Source organism: Hylobates moloch, unplaced genomic scaffold (assembly GCF_009828535.3).
Source record: "Hylobates moloch isolate HMO894 unplaced genomic scaffold, HMol_V3 SCAFFOLD_21, whole genome shotgun sequence".
Taxonomy (NCBI): domain Eukaryota; kingdom Metazoa; phylum Chordata; class Mammalia; order Primates; family Hylobatidae; genus Hylobates; species Hylobates moloch.
In genome coordinates this window covers 49,394,700-49,411,346 of record NW_026652296.1, presented here as the reverse complement: position 1 = coordinate 49,411,346, position 16,647 = coordinate 49,394,700, and the positions used below count along the sequence as shown (strand labels likewise).

Below are 16,647 nucleotides of genomic sequence, written 5' to 3'. Positions count from 1 at the left end.
TTTGTGGGACAAGGACGAAGTGGCCTCTCAGAGATGCGGGAGTGCTGGCTCTCCTCCACCCTCCCCGCCTCCTCCAAGCCAGGGTTCCCCCCACCCCTCACTCCTACTTGAGGAAAGGGCAGACATTGCGCATGCCCCGTATCCAAGGCCGCCTCCGGGAGCACCGCCCATGCCACCCCGCTCCCTCCCGGTGATCGGGCACGCGCGCTCGCTCCCGCAGAGCGTGCCCTGCGTGCGGGTGCCCGCCGAGCCCGCCGGGCGCTGGATCTCCGAGTGCCCCGGCCGGGGCCTGAGGAGCGGGCACAGGGCAAGACGGCGGACCGCCGCGTGGCCCGAGGCGAGGAGGAGCGCGGGCGGTGAGTGAGGGCGCCGCGGGCGAGCGGGTCGGCGCCTCCGCGCGTGCGCAGCGCGGGACCGCCCGGGCAGGGGCGCGCGCCCGGGGGCCGGCCGGAGGGGCCGAGCGAAGCGAGGAAAGGCCGGGCCGGGGGCCGCAGGTCGGCCTCGGACCCATGGGTCCAGGGGATCCCATATCCTTCCCCCGGGCTCGACAGGCGCTGGCCGCGCGGGCTGGCTTTCCGAGGGGGGTCCCAGTGGGGCGCGTCGGGCCCGCGCGGGGGTCCTGGTGCCCGGGGCGGAGGGGCAGGGCCGCCTCAGCCGAGGGACCGCGGGGAGGGGCGCACGAGCCCGCCTGACCGTGCGGACGCCCGCGGGGTGCGCGACCCCGGAGGTGGCGGAGGTCCAGGCAGGGGGCGCGGTCGGGAAGCCTCGGCGCCTAGCAGGTGGTGGGGGCCGCGCCTCTCTCCCGGGGAGGCGCGCGGTGGGAAGCGGAGCAAACTTCCCCTAAGTAACTTTCCTGAGGCGCTGCCGGCGGGGCGCGGGGAGCGGGATCCGGGGGGCACTCCGGGGACCGACGCTCCGGGTTTGCGCGGCCTCAGGCGCCGCGGGAACCCAGCGAGTGGCGGCGGGCGATGGCGGGGGCGGCTTCCTCCTGAGGCTGGACTCGTCCTCCGAGTTCTGAGTGGCATTCGTGGCCCGTTTGCTCTTAAAATAGACGTAGAAGTTTGGTGTTCGGGAAGAAGGATGTTTGCTCTCTAGGGAAGAAAAGGCTTCTACCTCCTGGCCTTTTCAAAGAAAGTATTGTTCGGGCCTGCTGGGGATCCCTATTTATCAAGCAACCCATTGTCCTGTGTGTGCCTGGTGAAAGCGAGCTAATTCTATTATTAGTCGTCAAAAGACCAAGGGAGATCACGGTGCTTTTTCTTTTTTAACTATTCCCGCCACCTCGCCAAATCCTGTAATACAGTTTCCCCAAACTTGGCTGCACAGAGGAGTCGCTGGGGAGTTTTAAAACTCTTCAAGCCCAATCGCACACCAGACCAATTAACAGAGTGTATTTTTTAAAGATCCCCAGGTGATCGCGCAGCCGAGTTTGGAAACACTGGTTTAATGTAAGAAAGTCAAGACTTTAGTTTCACATAGTAGTAGCATTCGGTTTGTAATTGGTGAGATGAAACTCAAATTCGTTTTCCTAGACAGGAACTCACAAAGCGGGGTTTGTTTCCCACCAGGGAGGGAGGGAAGCATCTCTAATGGTTCAAAGTTTGTGAACTATAATGTGACTCTAGCACTCAAAACAATTGTTCTAGGTGCTGTTTTGAATTTCTGTTGGGGTTACTAAGCCCGCTTTCACTGACTCCCTGCCCAGCCAAGGGCTTTCCCCTTCTTTTAACCCTACCTCAGTCCCCCACTCAACCCTCCGTCAGATCCCCTGTTTTAACTTTAACCTCAGGGACGATCTTCCTCTCCCATAGGTTACTGGCTTTAAAGGGTTACTGCGGGTTCCCATAGCAACGAGTCCTCCAGGGGAAGTGGGCGGGTCCTCTTACCCTTGGGTTTCTGAATAGGACTCTTCCTTTTCGGAAGAATTTTTGAATCACCCTTTTTCATTTGTTGGCCTCAGCGCAGGTAAGGGTGAGCTTATGCAGTTCCAAGATTTTCTTTCTAAGATACTTACAGATTATTAATGCCGTTATATGGGATGATAACTACTAGCAGCCATGTTCTTTCTTGATTTCTCATTCTTTCCCAATCCTTGCACTGATGACTTGTTTAACAAACTTCCAAAATGAAGTGGAAACAATGTTTTCCTTTTCTTTTTTAGCATGTTTTCTTGGAGATGCACATGCCTAAGAATTGTATGCACTATTTCTCTAAAGCCCTAAGTTACACCTTACATTTAAAAAGTTAAAAAGTGAAATATAACTCCACATCTGTGCGGAGAAACTTTTGATAATTTGTGGCAAAAATGCCATGATTAGCTTTTAAGTTGTTTTGTTCCTAGAAAGCACTCTGCCAACATTCTTTACAAAATGTTAAACTGCTTGTAATACTATACTTTACCAAAGGAAAGGCACAGTCTACACATTCTCCTACTTCCCTGCCCAAACACCCCTGCCCAAACACATGCATCCAAAGATCAATTTGAAAAAAATGTTCATTTTTTTTTTTAATGCTCAAAACAGGTTTGCTATAGACATCTAATTCCATTTTGCCTTGCAAGGAACTGTTAAAACTCTTCTGAATAAAATAGTACAGAAGTAGGTCATTTACATATTTGTTTTTAATTGTGTTTTTTAAAAAATATTTTAAACTTTGCTCCAAAATGCCTTTAGGATTCCAATGATTTTTGAGTTTGTGTTGGGAGTTGAAATGGTTTTCTCTTACTAAAATCTATTTTATGTGCTGTTTAAATTTCTGTTAACTGAGCTATCAAGCAAATCCTGTAAGGTGAATTTTTTCCATTTACTGTGAGAAAGGAATACTGATGGAAACCCCTCTCATGTGATGGACCTTGTAGTTCCAGCAGTGATGCTGGGCTGCTAAAATAATAATCTCTCACCTAATCTTCCCTTCTTTCATCACACATTTAAAAATTACCTTTAAGGCTTTTCAGTTTAGTATGTCTTTCAGCGTAGTTGTCCAGTCTCAAATTCCTTGAAGGTGTGCATTAATATACATTTATCGACATGTCCTTTGTTTATTCAAATTAAGCAAATACAGTTGAGAATTTGTTGTTGCTTTGTTTCTTTTAAAAAATTAAAAAGTATTTCCTGTTGGGAGGCATTTTGGGAATCACTGAAAAAAATTAAGAAAGTAAAAATCACCGTCATATCATCTAGAAAGAAACAACTGGTAATTAGATGATGTGCTTCCATTTTACCCTTTTTGTTTGTCTCGATAGACATACTTTAAACAAAATTGGCTTTTAATTTTATCTGTAGTTTTAAATATTGCACTTTTATTTAATATGAAGTAAATATTAGAGACGTTTCCTTTTTCTGTAAACCCTTTGAAAATAAGATTTTTAATGATGAATACACCCAAGTTTATTGAACTAGTTTTCTGTTGTTTTCCATATTATTTTTATTTTTAGTGGCTTGAGAATACAGTATTAAACCCTTTGGTTGCCAATTCTAGCATGGCCACTTCCTAAGTGACCTTAATTACCTCTTTAATCGCATTTCCTTGGAATAAGGGTCATGGTGCCTGTACCATAGAGTTTTGGTGAGATGGAATGAACTAAGTAGAGGAAGGCCAGCAGGCAGGGTCGACCAAATGATGTAGGCTCAGTAAGTAAGAGTGGACACACAGGTGAGCTGAGAAAAATGCCCTTGTCTGAAAGTTTAAGTATTTCGGACTTACTCAAGTTGGATTTATGGCAGTAGAAATCCTGGGGCAGAGGTCAACTCTTTTATGACTCTTGTGGCTTGTTGCCAAATTGCTTATGCCATAACATTCCCTTACAGAGTGTATGGTCTACTTGTAATGTGTCAGCACTCCAGTGTTCATCATCTTTCCTGATTTTTCTATAAAAATATGATCTTTTAATTTATTTTTTGGTAACTGTTGAAATTGATCATCTGTTTTTTTTCTTTTGTTTTCCTTTTTGGGAGCTCTCTCTTCTGGTACTTTGCCGACTTTTAAGTGGTGATTTAAAAAAGTGAAATACCTGTTTTATCTAAAGAAGATTGCACCTTTATCATATTTTTAGTTTTTTTTTTTTCTTTTCCACGGGCCATTATTTCTTTCACTTTTTGGCGTTTTTCAACCAATAAAATATTTTTATTTCTATATAAACAGGTCTCTACCTTGTCCTTTATGATTTTTTCCTTGTATTTGTTTATGCTTGGAAAGCCCAGAAAGACCCTGCAAATGACCCCAGTGAAAAACTCAGGAGAAGCAGTAAGCAGTCAGAAGTGGACGGGGAGGAAGACTAAGGCGATGAGGAAGACCACTCATTTTACAATAAGGCTTTTAGACTTTAAAACTGTATGCATGTATTAAATTTGATAATCTTTTATCTGAAAGGTGAGATAAATGAAACAACGTTTTGGAAATATGTTAGGTCTTTTTACATTTAATTCTACAATTATACATGGATATGGAGCGCTCCTATACCGCTGCTGCCTCCTCTTCCTTTTCCCTAGTTAGGGAGTTCTACCACCATTTGTTAAATAGTTCCTCCTTTCTTCTTTGCTTTGTGGTCTTTATAGTTTTTTGAGATCTTGACTGACTTTGAGATCTGCTTCAGTTTTAGGTCGTGCTCATCTGTGTGTTGATCCTCTAGTCTTAATCAATGCCACATCTTTTTAATCATAGATTTAGAATACTTAGAAATATCTGGCAGAGCAAGTCACACTATCCTTTTAACATTACAATTCGATGCACTTGTCCTTTCAGATAAAGATTATTGCACAGTTTTAAAAGTCTAGGAGGCTTATTGTAAAATAAATGGTCTTTCATCTGCCTCTTCTTCCCCATCCCTTACTCTCCCTCCCCAGTGGCAGCTACTTTGGATTGTTTGCTGTTTCTCCTGCGTTTTTCACTGGGGCCCTTTGTAGGGTCTTCTTGGGCTGGTCAGAGAGTTGTCTTTCAGTAAAGTTTTGCACTGAGGAAAGAGTGTAGGTTCCAGTGTTCATGGAGGAATCTGGCTGGGGTTTCAGCATTCTCTGTGTAGAGTCACGTTGGAGAAGTTTCACCATGCAGACTTACCTATTTACCTACTTTTCCAAGAACAAATCTCTAGTCTTGCTGGGTTCTAGGGTTGTCCATCTGTTTCCCACTTTCATGGTTTATAGTTTCCATTACAGTTCTTTAAGTCCTCGGGTCTCTATGTCTTCTAGAAAGATCTCTTACTGTCACTTAAGTGGGGTTTAGGGAAAGGGTGTAATTGGATATGTGTGTTAAATTTGCCATCTTAATCTGGAAGGCTCGGAAGATGAATCCTTAGAACTAAAAAAATACCGGATCATGTTGCATTTTGTTTCGTTGGCAAGGACTGCCATCTGTAATCAGTGTTTCTTTTAAGGGTCATGAAAGATTATTCGTGACCTTTTATCTCTCAGCAAAGTTGTTTTCTTCATCTGAGTCCTAATGTTTCCTGTTAGAGTTCTTCTTAGGTATTTGTTTTTGTTACTTTGTGATGGGCTCTTCAAATTGGCTGTTAGTAGTCTAAGACGGTGGTTGATTTTGGTGTATTTATTTTGTAGCTGGCACTTAGGCTAAAAGCTTTGCAGTTTATTTTCGTATGTTCCCAAGTTATATGAGTGGCAGATAATGACACTTTTGTCTACTTTTAAATAGTTATAACTTTTATTTTGGTTCTGTGGCAGTTTGCACTAGATTTAGCATTCTGTAACGTTATAACATGTTTCTGGAACATTATCGAATAGTAATGGTGATAATATACAAACTTTTGTTGTTCTTTATTTTAATAAGGAAAAGAATAGTAGAATATTGGCTTTTTGGTTTATCATAGTTCTTCATCAGGACAAAGAAAATCTACTCTTTCATTTCCAAGTTGCCTAGAGGTAATTTTACGTTTTTAAGACATGGGAATTGAATATTAGCAAGTGATCATTAGCATCTGCAGTTTATCTACTGGTATTTCTAAAGAGTCTACTGATTTGAGTCCCAAATACTAAATTGGATCAAAGTTTTCCTTATGGATGGTTCTTTAGAAAAACAAACTGAATGCATGGGAAGAATGAAGGATAACATATTCATTGCATGAGCATATTGTCTTGGTTGGGGTGGTATAGGAGATGTCACTAGGGATTTTTCACAAGCAAATATTCCAAGTTATATCTGACACTCAAGTCACATCTTTACCCGTTGGCAGTATTTGATGTGATTTGTTATTCCTCCTTTTTTAATATTCTTCCTTCATTTGATACTTGAGGACACCACACACTGTTGTCTTCCCTTCTATACCGCTGGCCCTCTGGTTTCTTTTCAGTTGTTTTTAAATTTGTGCTGGTTTTTCTCTTCTCACCAGCCTATGAATTTAGAATGTGCCAAGGCTCAGTTCTCGCTAGCCTGTTGTCACAAATAGTCACAGGGCTTTAATAAAATACTGTGTAGCTATTTAAGACTCCTAAATGTATATTTCCACCTCAGACATCTCCAACTACTTTTTTGACTTCTTAACGTGAATATGTGAAAAACGCTTCGGCCTAAATATGGCCAGAACAAAATTTCTGATCTTTCTCTGCAAACCTGCTCCATCTGCAGCCTGCCCCAGTTCATTAGGTTGGTGCAAAAGTAATTGTGGTTTTTTGCATTAATGGCAAATTACTTTTGCACCACCAACCTAGTGGGTGTTAGCTCCGTTTTTTTCATGTTACTTAAGCAAAAAAAAAAAAAAAAAGAGAACATGGAATCCTCCTGACTCTTCTCTTTCTCTCCAACTCTATTTCCAGGCTGTCAGCAAATCCTGCTGTTCTATCTTCAAAATGTGTCCAGAATCAGTTTAACTACTTTTCCCATCCGTACTACCAGCATCGTTGTCCAAGTCTCCTGCATTTCTTGCCTGGAGTATTGCCGTGGGCTCCTAACAGATCACTGGTCTCCTTTTCCTTCCCTGGCTTCTCTTTAATTTTCCATCAGCTTAACATCAGAGTGATCTTTTAAAAACATAAGTCAAATTATGCTTAAAACCCTCCAGTGGCTTCCATGTCACTCAGAATAAAGGCCAGTTTTCTTATAATGATTCATAAAACCCTACATGATCTGGGCCGGACATGGTGGTTCACGCCTGTAATCCCAGCACTTTGGTAGGCTGGGGCGGGCAGATCACTGGAGGTCAGCAGTTGAAGACCGGCCCGGCCAACATGGTGAAACCTCATGTCTACTAAAAATACAAAAATTAGCCAGATGTGATGGCATGCACCTGTAATTCCAGCTACTTGGGAGGCTGAGGCAGGAAAATATCTTGAACCTGGAAGGCAGAGGTTGCAGTGAACTGAGATCGTGCCATTGCACTCCAGCCTGGGGGACAGAGTGAGATTCTGTCTAAAAATAAATAAATAAAAATTAAAAAGCCCTGCATGATCTGATTCTTACTAACTGACCTCTTCTCCCACTTGTCTCCCACTCGGCACTTTCCAGTCCAGCCTTCCTTACCTCCTTGCTAATCCTTGAACGTGGCAGGCACATTTCCATTTTAGGTCTTTGCACTGGACTTTTTCCTCTGCCTATAATATTTTATCCTATCCTCCCAGCTCCCAGATATATTCATGGTCAACTCCCTCACCTCTTTCAGGTCTTCACTAAAATAGCATTTTGTCTGCGCGATTACTCTTGTTATAATTGCAATCTGCATCCTGTATGTCTCTTGCAGTGCTCTGCATTTTATTTTTCCATGGCATCTGTTACCTTCTAAGTTACTGTTTATTTGCCTATTTGTGAATTGCCTCTCTTTCCTATCTCTGCTGGACTATAAATTCCTTGAGGGCGAGTATGTTTATTAATGTGTCCCAAGTGCCTAGCACGTTGAAGATGCTCAGTAAATATTTTTTGAATGAATGAATGTGGTCTGCCTTCTCCAATTTTTTTTCAGTGAATTTTCCATAAAGCAACATATGCATAGTGTTTTAGCATTTGTGGATCTAACGTTGACTTATCCCACCAGCAAGGGAGAAGTTCAAGAACATTTATAATTTATAATGTAGATGATAATACAGAGAGTGGTTATGAGAATTAAATAGGGTGCTCTCTGTAAAGTACTAAACTGTACTAATGGATAGGACCAGGTCACTTAACTGACAGAAAAGCCTGGCCAAGTGCCCTGATTCACATCTGAATGATGTGAATTGTATTCTAGAATCTTCTCTCTTTATATTTCAGTTTTTAATCAACAGTAGGCGTGGCATCACCTGGGAGCTTTTCGGAACATACCTGGGTTCCCTGGTAAATATTGGTGATATACTGTTACTATATTTTGTTCTTTAACCAGTCTGCAAATATTTGCCCCTTAATGTGGGCGATAACCATTTGCTCTCCCCTTTTTAATGCCTTCTTGCTGTTTGGGACATCTTTCATGGCCCCTTCTAGTCTTTTTTCCTGTGAGGTTCTTGCTGAAATAACTTCTAAGGTGATTTTGAAATCCTCAGAGCCACTTGGATGCACGTAATTGAATCTTTTACTAAATCCACAAAATCAGAGGATCTCAGTCCTTTACCTTCAGTTTTCCAGACAAGAGAATGTTGTAGTCATCCCTACAGCAATCCTTATAGCAGTCATTTTATTTTATTGATTTAAAATACCTGATTTTTATTTTTTATATGAATTATATTAAATAATTATGCCCCCTCTAGTCCTCACACAGATCTGAGAAGTGGATGAGCACTGTATTTGATCTCTTGGACACTTCCCGTTATTTTCCATGGCTCCTCGTGTCTCAGACCCTTGAAGTATTTGCATTCTTTCCTTTTCTTTTTTTTCTAATTGTATTTTATTTTAACTTCCGGGATACATGTGCAGGACATGAAGATTTGTTACATGGGTAAATGTGTGCCATGGTGGTTTGCTGCACTTATCAAGCAGTCATTTTACAGTTTCGCTTATTGTGTTTCTAGGCTCCTTTTGTGTCCTTCAAATCCAAGAGTATCTCAAAAACGTCAGACTCCCTTTCCTTCTCTTTCTTAATAGAGCAAGAAACATTTGTAGATTTTTACTGTTGCAATTTACTGTGCAAGCAAGTGCTGTGATTTGCAAGAAAAAACAATGATTATTTTAGAGATAGTTTATGCAACTGAAGAATACACAATAAATAAAAACCATGATGTATGTGTCTTTAGAAATGGATAAGCCCAATAGCTGTTACCTATACACAAAAATGTGAAAATTTTCTTCAACTTTACTGTCAAAATAATTCAAGATATACCTAGCTCCTTGTGTATATTTGATCTCTCCTTAATTTTTCTATGATGCTATATAAGAGCATTCCCCATATTAGCTGTAAACATTTTAGCGATGATTACCATACACATTAGAAATAAAATTTCGCAAGTTCCATTGCTTTGAATGCATCTATTCTACCTGATAAATTTCCCTTGCCTTTGCAACTCTGATTAGATCTACTTTTTGTTGTCCTGAAGACTCATTCTTTTGAAAATAGTACTGTTACAAATTCATTTTATATTGAACCCTAAATATTCCGTACTGTTGGCCAAGGCTGAATGGAAAAAATTGACCTACATATCTTTCTGATGATAAATCACATTGCCCTCAGTTTAGGCCATTAATGGACAGCCCAGTTGGAAAACATATGTTGTTTAAAGTTCTACACCTGCTTTGGAGACTCTTGTAAGTATTTGTTGCCTTTGTGAGAGTTTTTGTCTTTTAATGCCACCTAATTTCTTCTACTAATCTGTTTTTTTTGAAAGTGGCGGTCTTGCCTACCCATCACCGGCAAACATACTCTATAGTGAGGGACTAATTTTGGCCCTCTGCTATTATGTTGTACTTTAGGTCTCTGTGGATAGAGAAGGACTTCTAATGTAGACTGCCACCTACTTTCATACCTTTGTTCATGGAGAATGTAGGAAAAAGTCAAATAAAGTCCGTCTACTTTTTTTGTTTGTTTGTTTTGTTTTGTTTTGAATCAGAGTGTGGCTCTGTCGCCCAGGCTGGAGTGCAGTGGCGCCATCTCGGCTCACTGCAAGCTCTGCCTCCTGGGTTCACGCCTTTCTCCCGCCTCAGCCTCCTGAGTAGCTGGGACTACAGGCGCCCGCCACCACGCCCAGCTAATTTTGTTTTTGTATTTTTAGTAGAGACGGGGTTTTACCGTGTTAGCTAGGATGGTCTCGATCTCCTGACCTCGTGATCTGCCTGCCTCAGCCTCCCAAAGTGCTGGGATTACAGGCTTGAGCCACTGCACCTGGCCAAAATCCATCTACAAATTTAATGTGCTGTTGGAGAATGATCTGTATTCCTAGAAAACCTGGAAATTGTTAAAATTCTTAATTGAGGTTATATAAGGTGACTTTTCCCAAAATAAATCTTATTTTCAATAGAAAAAAGTGGTGAGAAGCTACAAAAGTCCCTCCTCCTGCTCAGGATGCAGGTTCAGGCTACAGGGAACTGTTGGTAGCATTCTCTTGCACAGCACCTCCCAACTCCACTACTTAGACACCAGTGTTGGTGGAGGTGCATTCCAGAGTGCTGTGTCTCTTCCTGTGGTTTTTTTGTTCACCATCTTTTGTGGCCTTGGGAGACAGGATGAATAAGTGCTTAAAGCTGGAGCTCATCTGTTGGAGAATGGGCTGTTACTGAAAGTGGTCAACAGTGGAGGGAGCATGCACATGTGCAGTCACTCGTGCAGTCACTTTTGATCCCTATGCAGTTGCAGTCAGTCTCTCATTGGGCTTCCTTACCCTTCCCCGAGATGATTTGAGCACCTACTTAATAAATGCTGTATAATTTATTTATTTAAATTAGTAGATTGTCTAGTTAATACCATTCAATAAGTATTTCTGTGGGATCAGCTCACGTGTACTTGAAATGTTTTGTTACTTTATTAGCTACTTTCTCTTATCAGTGAACTCCCCAAAATGTCAGAATCAGTTCTGAACTCTTAGGTAGCAAATATCTCCTAGCATATACTCAAAGTCATCACCAGGCAGTGATGGATTTGACTAGGTGGGTGTGGGTCAGGGATGTCAATATATAATGGTGTTTGGGTTGGCTTATAGGAAAATGAGATGCTCAAGATAAGGGCAACCTATATTTTGATTTTGCAGTGTTTCTATAGTATTATATAGTTACTGAGTGTGAAGTACTTGTGAGGATCAGGATCCTACTAAAGTGTACAACCTCTTAAAATTTTTTTAAGAGTGAAGATGGGAAAGTGTTTGGATACTAGCTCTAGTAAAAGACTAGTCGCTTGAACAACTTGAGCATAAAGAGGCACTGATGCCCACCCCCGCCGACCTCCCACCCCGCACAGTTGAAAATCCATGTGTAACTTTTGACTCACAAAAACTTAACTAATAGCCTACTGTTGACGAGAAGCTTTATTGAGAACATGAACAGTCAATAAACACATATTTTGTATGTCATATATATTATATACTACATTCTTACAATAAACTAGGGAAAATAATATGTTACAAAAATCATAAGGAAGTGAAAATACATTTATAGAACTGTACTGTATTCATCAATATTGTAAGTTTACATCATCTGTTTACAAGATGAATCATCTCTCTGAAATGGTGAGTAACCACAGCTACAGACCTCAATCTATAGTACATATCAAGCAATTCAGCTTTTTTCTTGTAGTGTCTTTTCTGTGCTTCTTGGAAGCACTTCCAGCATCACTAGTGGCACTTTGTATGGGTCTCACGGTGTTATTCGTGGTTTACTGTATTGCACTAAACAAGATGAGAAATACGCAAGAACCACCAGAGATCACATTTTACTGCCATAAGCAATATATTGGGGAGAGAAAGTGCTCATGCTGAGATGATTAGCATCATATGGCATTTTAGGCAGATACTGGCAACACTTGAGTTCACCACAGGAATAACAGGAGATGGCTATGAAATTGTTACAGTAGGATAGTATGTACTACAGTTAGTTTTATGCCTTTGTGATTTAATACTGCATTTTTACATTTGTTTACATTTCTCTGGACTGGGAATGGCACTGTGTACAGTCAGTATGTGTTTGTGTGCATAAATTTTGGTAACTCTGATGTGTGTATATTTTATGGAGTCAGTATGTGTTTGTGTGCATAAATTTTGGTAACTCTGATAGATGTGTGTATATTTTATGGTAGTAAATGATAAAATAGACTCATAGCTACATGTTTTATCCATTAATGAAATATAAAACACAAAAAGTTTCAATATATCTAGGCTGTGCAGTTCATCTGTTTTTTTTTTTGAATTGTTACACAAATCTCCAACTAATTTTCTAATACAGTTATTGAAAAAAATCTAGATATAAGCGGACCAGAGCAGTTCAAACCCATAGCGTTCAAGGGTTACCCGTATTTTTAAATAAAATGTTATTGCTGGTAGATTAAGTATTTCTTTTGGACTTTTACAAAGTCCTAACCTAAACTTTATTTCCAACAAACTATTTTCTTCTATTTAGTATATAGGAAGATTTTGGTATTGTATGGTATCAAATGCCATACTCTGTAGATACAATATTAAAATGGCACTGTAGGAAGAGTCAGATTCTGCCTGATATGTCTCTCTTTAAATGAAAGGAAAAAGTTAACAGATTATCTTAAACATTGGCAGCCATGCTTGCTTTAGGAGAACACCAAAGATTGCTACCCGCAATTCTCCTAAGGAAATATGATGTAGGAGAAAGCAAATTTTCAGAGAGAGAGAGAGAGAGATTTGTTTTCTTGCTGGTTTATGTGAAGTTTATAGGGATACTCGTCTACCTCAAAGCTCATTGACAATTTTTTTCTTAGTGTCTTCAAAGAGGATGTCAATTAATATGATCTTGCACCCTATATTCTGTGAATTTTCTGAGGTTGGGGTATTGACGAGATGCCAAACAGTGCCATTGAACAGATGGAATATTAGCTCTTTGACTGTTCTTAATTTTTTTTTTTTTTTTTTGAGGCGGAGTTTCGCTCTTGTTGCCCAGGCTGTATGCAGTGGCATGATCTCGGCTCACTGCAACCTCCACCTCCCTGGTTCAAGCGATTCTCCTGCTTCAGCGTCCCAAGTAGCTAGGATTACAGGTGCCTGCCACCACGCCCAGCTAATTTTTTGTATTTTTAGTAGAGACAGCGTTTCGTCATACTGACCAGGCTGGTCTCGAACTCCTGACCTCAGGTGATCTGCCTGCCTTGGCCTCCCAAAATGCTGGGATAAACAAGCCCAGAAAACTTGTTTATAGGGGTCATATCTATTAATATTTACTGTAGTTGAAATTAAAGAAAAAAATTAAGTGTTTATTTAAAAATAATTGTTTCCATTGAAGCATATGAAGAAAATCTGGCCTCATACAGATGTATAGCTGGAAAAGAAAATTTTAATAGCATTTTCAGATGATTGTGGATATTTGATACCTCACCAAAGCTTCATAAATAGTAGTTTCTTAAAGGTTAATTGCTGTGTGGAATCTAAAACCGTATCAGTGAACGTTTTGTACTCTTGTTATACTTTAAATCCGTTGGTCGACCATGGTACTTTGGATCTTTTACCAATGCATAATTTTATATTGTAATTGCATTCTTATTAGAAAAGATTGGTTCACTGAGTTATGCAAATCTTTCAAGTGTTGACACATTTCATTATACAGTATCAAAAATCATGTTCATTTAATATCACTGCTCTTATCAGAACAGTCTTTTGAGTATCGGGAAGCTGTCAGGCTCATGGTGGTGTCATCAAGGTTTCCAAATTCTAATTTTTGCTTGAAGCCTTGAATTTTATTATCAGCAATAAATACTGTCAGTTTTCCTTGCAGTGACAGGCTCACTTCATTCATTTTCGAGAAAATGTCTGCCAAATACCTTAGTCTGAATAAGCATACTTTGCTGCTTCTGTCAAGTAACAATGGCATTTCAAGAAAAAACCTGCTGGTTTGACTTGTAACACAAATAGTTGTACACGTGTTTTTTCTCAAGGAAACCATTCTATTTCAATTTCACCAAAAATGCTTTGTGCATACTTCCCAATTTCATGACATAGAATATTTTAAAAGTGTTTACTCAACAGCTGAAGTTTAATAAAATCAATAATTTTTACTGGTGCATCTCTCAGAGATTCCCCATGAAACAATACATTGATTATAGCAAAGGGGAATGCACAATAGCTATTTTGCATTTACCCAGGCCGTTTTACCGCTATGCCTAAATCCCCCCATCATTCAGGTGTGGGTGAGGAGGACTGGGGAAAAGTAAGGTGACCTTACTGCTCCTTTGGCACTGTTCAGTTTTGCTCAGAGTCACTGGAGTGACCTTCAGATGGCTTAGAAACCAGCAGCATCAGTAGTAAGAAAAGTTACAGAGCCAGACTATGGAGCAATTTTATGTTTTGTAGTTCCTGGAGAAACTCTTGCCTTTTCTGTTAGGAGCAAATGATCTCTTCCATGGTGGCCTTTGTTCTGCATCACCACTAGCAGATGTTGCTGGGAGGTTGCAGAGGGATTTGGTCACTTGTTCTACTTAGATACTTTCTTAACCAGTGCAAGTCAGAACTGCTTAAAAGGCTTCATACTTTTAAGTCTTATACACATTGAACAACAGGCACACATGGAATGAATTTACCTCACCCTGCCTTCTAAGAAATATACTTTTATAGCCAGTGAATTCGTTATTGAAAAATTCGAGCAGATTTATTTATTTATTTATTTATTTATTTTGGCCAACACAAAACTCAAAACTATGACTTTACATTTTCAACACTCTTAATGGTTTTTAAAATCATTGCTGGTGGTAAAGCTTCCATAAACACACTGGCCCAGCAAGATACTTTCCAGTTTGGGCCAAAAATAAGTTATTCCACTACTGATACCATAATTTCCATTTATTATTACTCCATTGTTTTGTTTTGTTTTTTTGAGACGGAGTCTTGTTCTGTAGCCCAGGGTGGAGTGCAATGGTGTAATCTGTGCTCACTGCAACCTCTGCCTCCCAGGCTCAAGCTATTCTCCTGCCTCAGCCTCCCAAGTAGCTGGGATTACAGGCATGTGCCACCACACCTGGCTAATTTTTGTATTTGTAGTAGAGATGGGGTTTCACCACGTTGGCCAGGCTGGTCTTGAACTCCTGATCTCAGGCGATCCACCTGGCTAGGCCTCCCAAAGTGCTAGGATTACAGGTGTGAGCCACCGCACCCGGCCTGTTACTTCAGTGTTGTAAGGGAATATATAGATGGAAGTTGAGAATTCTTTATTTTTTGTAAAAAAGTCAAACACCTGATTACTTGTCCGATTCTTCTTAGTGAAGTGAGACAGAGACTCACGCATGTAAGCAGTATACTTTTCTACTTGTGCTTTTGCTCTGCAGTAATCTGAAATGAGACATCGCCCATCTTAGAATTCTGGTTTATTTGCAGGGGAGGCATGCATTTTCCTACTGCCCTATACACACAAGCCCATTTTATTACTTTGTTTGAAGACTGGGTGTGTATAATGTAGTGGAAATTCATCGATTCAATGTTAAGTACAGATGAAACACATTTCAGGACCACATTAGAAAGTCTTTTTAATTATCCTTTTTTTTTTGGATTATTCATGTGACTGCTTTCCTCTTTTCACGTGAATTGCTGAGAATTTATCATCCTTTCCAGTTCATTAAATCATTAAAATTCTTTACTAGCACTATAAATAAATATGCCAGGCCATGAGATGAGGCCGGTTGATAAAGGCAGCTTTGTCCTGGTAACAGTTCTTGTTCCTGGTTAACCTGCACTTCTCCGTGAATATCTGTATTACATTAAGTTTTAGACTTTTAATGTAGCAAAGCCTTACTCTAAGCATGTAGGGACTTGCTTTAAGTTGAGCTTTGGTGTTTACAGTTGGATTAGCTGTGAGATTAATGTAGTATTATAATACTGCATTTCTGCTTACACATGTTCAGGAGAGCCCCAGGACACATTCAATAGGTATTCAGGTTCTTTGTCACTTTACCTAGTCTAAGCTTGCGTCTCAGTCAGCTAGAAACACTGTAGACCTTAGTTTCAGACCATTTTGGTCTAGAACCAGTTGCACTCCACAAGTGTGATCTAGAGTTCTAATTGGACTTGGAAGTGTTGGGCTTTAACCTCCTCTTGTGTAACCATTGAAAGCCAGGTTCGTGGGCATGGCACTGTTGCAGATATGGAGGTGCAGTCCTCAGAGAAAGCACACTTTAATCAGGCAACATAAGGCAAGATAGAATGTGAGAAAGTACTGCAGTTGGGCGTGATGAGTCTGGAAGCACCAGGAAACTTTCCTTGCTGAGGTATCCTTTGGACTGCATCTTGAAGGATGGGTGGGTAGGCTTTTTATAAGTAGGGTTGTACAGAAGAAAGGGCAGTGAGGATGGCAGGAAGCAATGGACCCATTTGTAGTGTGGGAATAGTCTGGTTTGCAGAGTAGGTGAATGAAGAGGATGAGTCAAAAGATCTAATTGTGAATTGAGCCAGGTCATGGAGATCCAAAATGCAGTGCAAGCCATGCTTCCTCTCACTGGGAAACGTGAGACGGAATTTCTTCCCTTCTTCCGGGGCAGATGCTTGTTTGCACTCCTCTGGCATGTGAGAGAGACCTTCCTCAATTTAGATGATAGCCCCTTAGGGAAGAGCATTATAAAGATTTGACCACATGCCTTTTTGTCTCATTTTCGAT

At 40.7% G+C, this 16,647-nt stretch overlaps 1 protein-coding gene across 2 annotated transcripts in view; it reads left to right on the top strand.

Moving 5' to 3' along the window:
- Positions 1-212: 212 nt before the first annotated feature.
- BTBD3 (BTB domain containing 3) overlaps positions 213-16,647 on the top strand; it is a 34,637-nt gene continuing 18,202 nt past the window's right edge. The window contains exon 1 of one of the 2 annotated variants that reach the window (XM_032141892.2): positions 213-356. The gene's annotated coding sequence lies outside the window, so the exon portion shown is untranslated. The remainder of the gene's footprint in view (positions 357-16,647) is intronic. The other variant, XM_058432889.1, reaches the window with a different exon arrangement.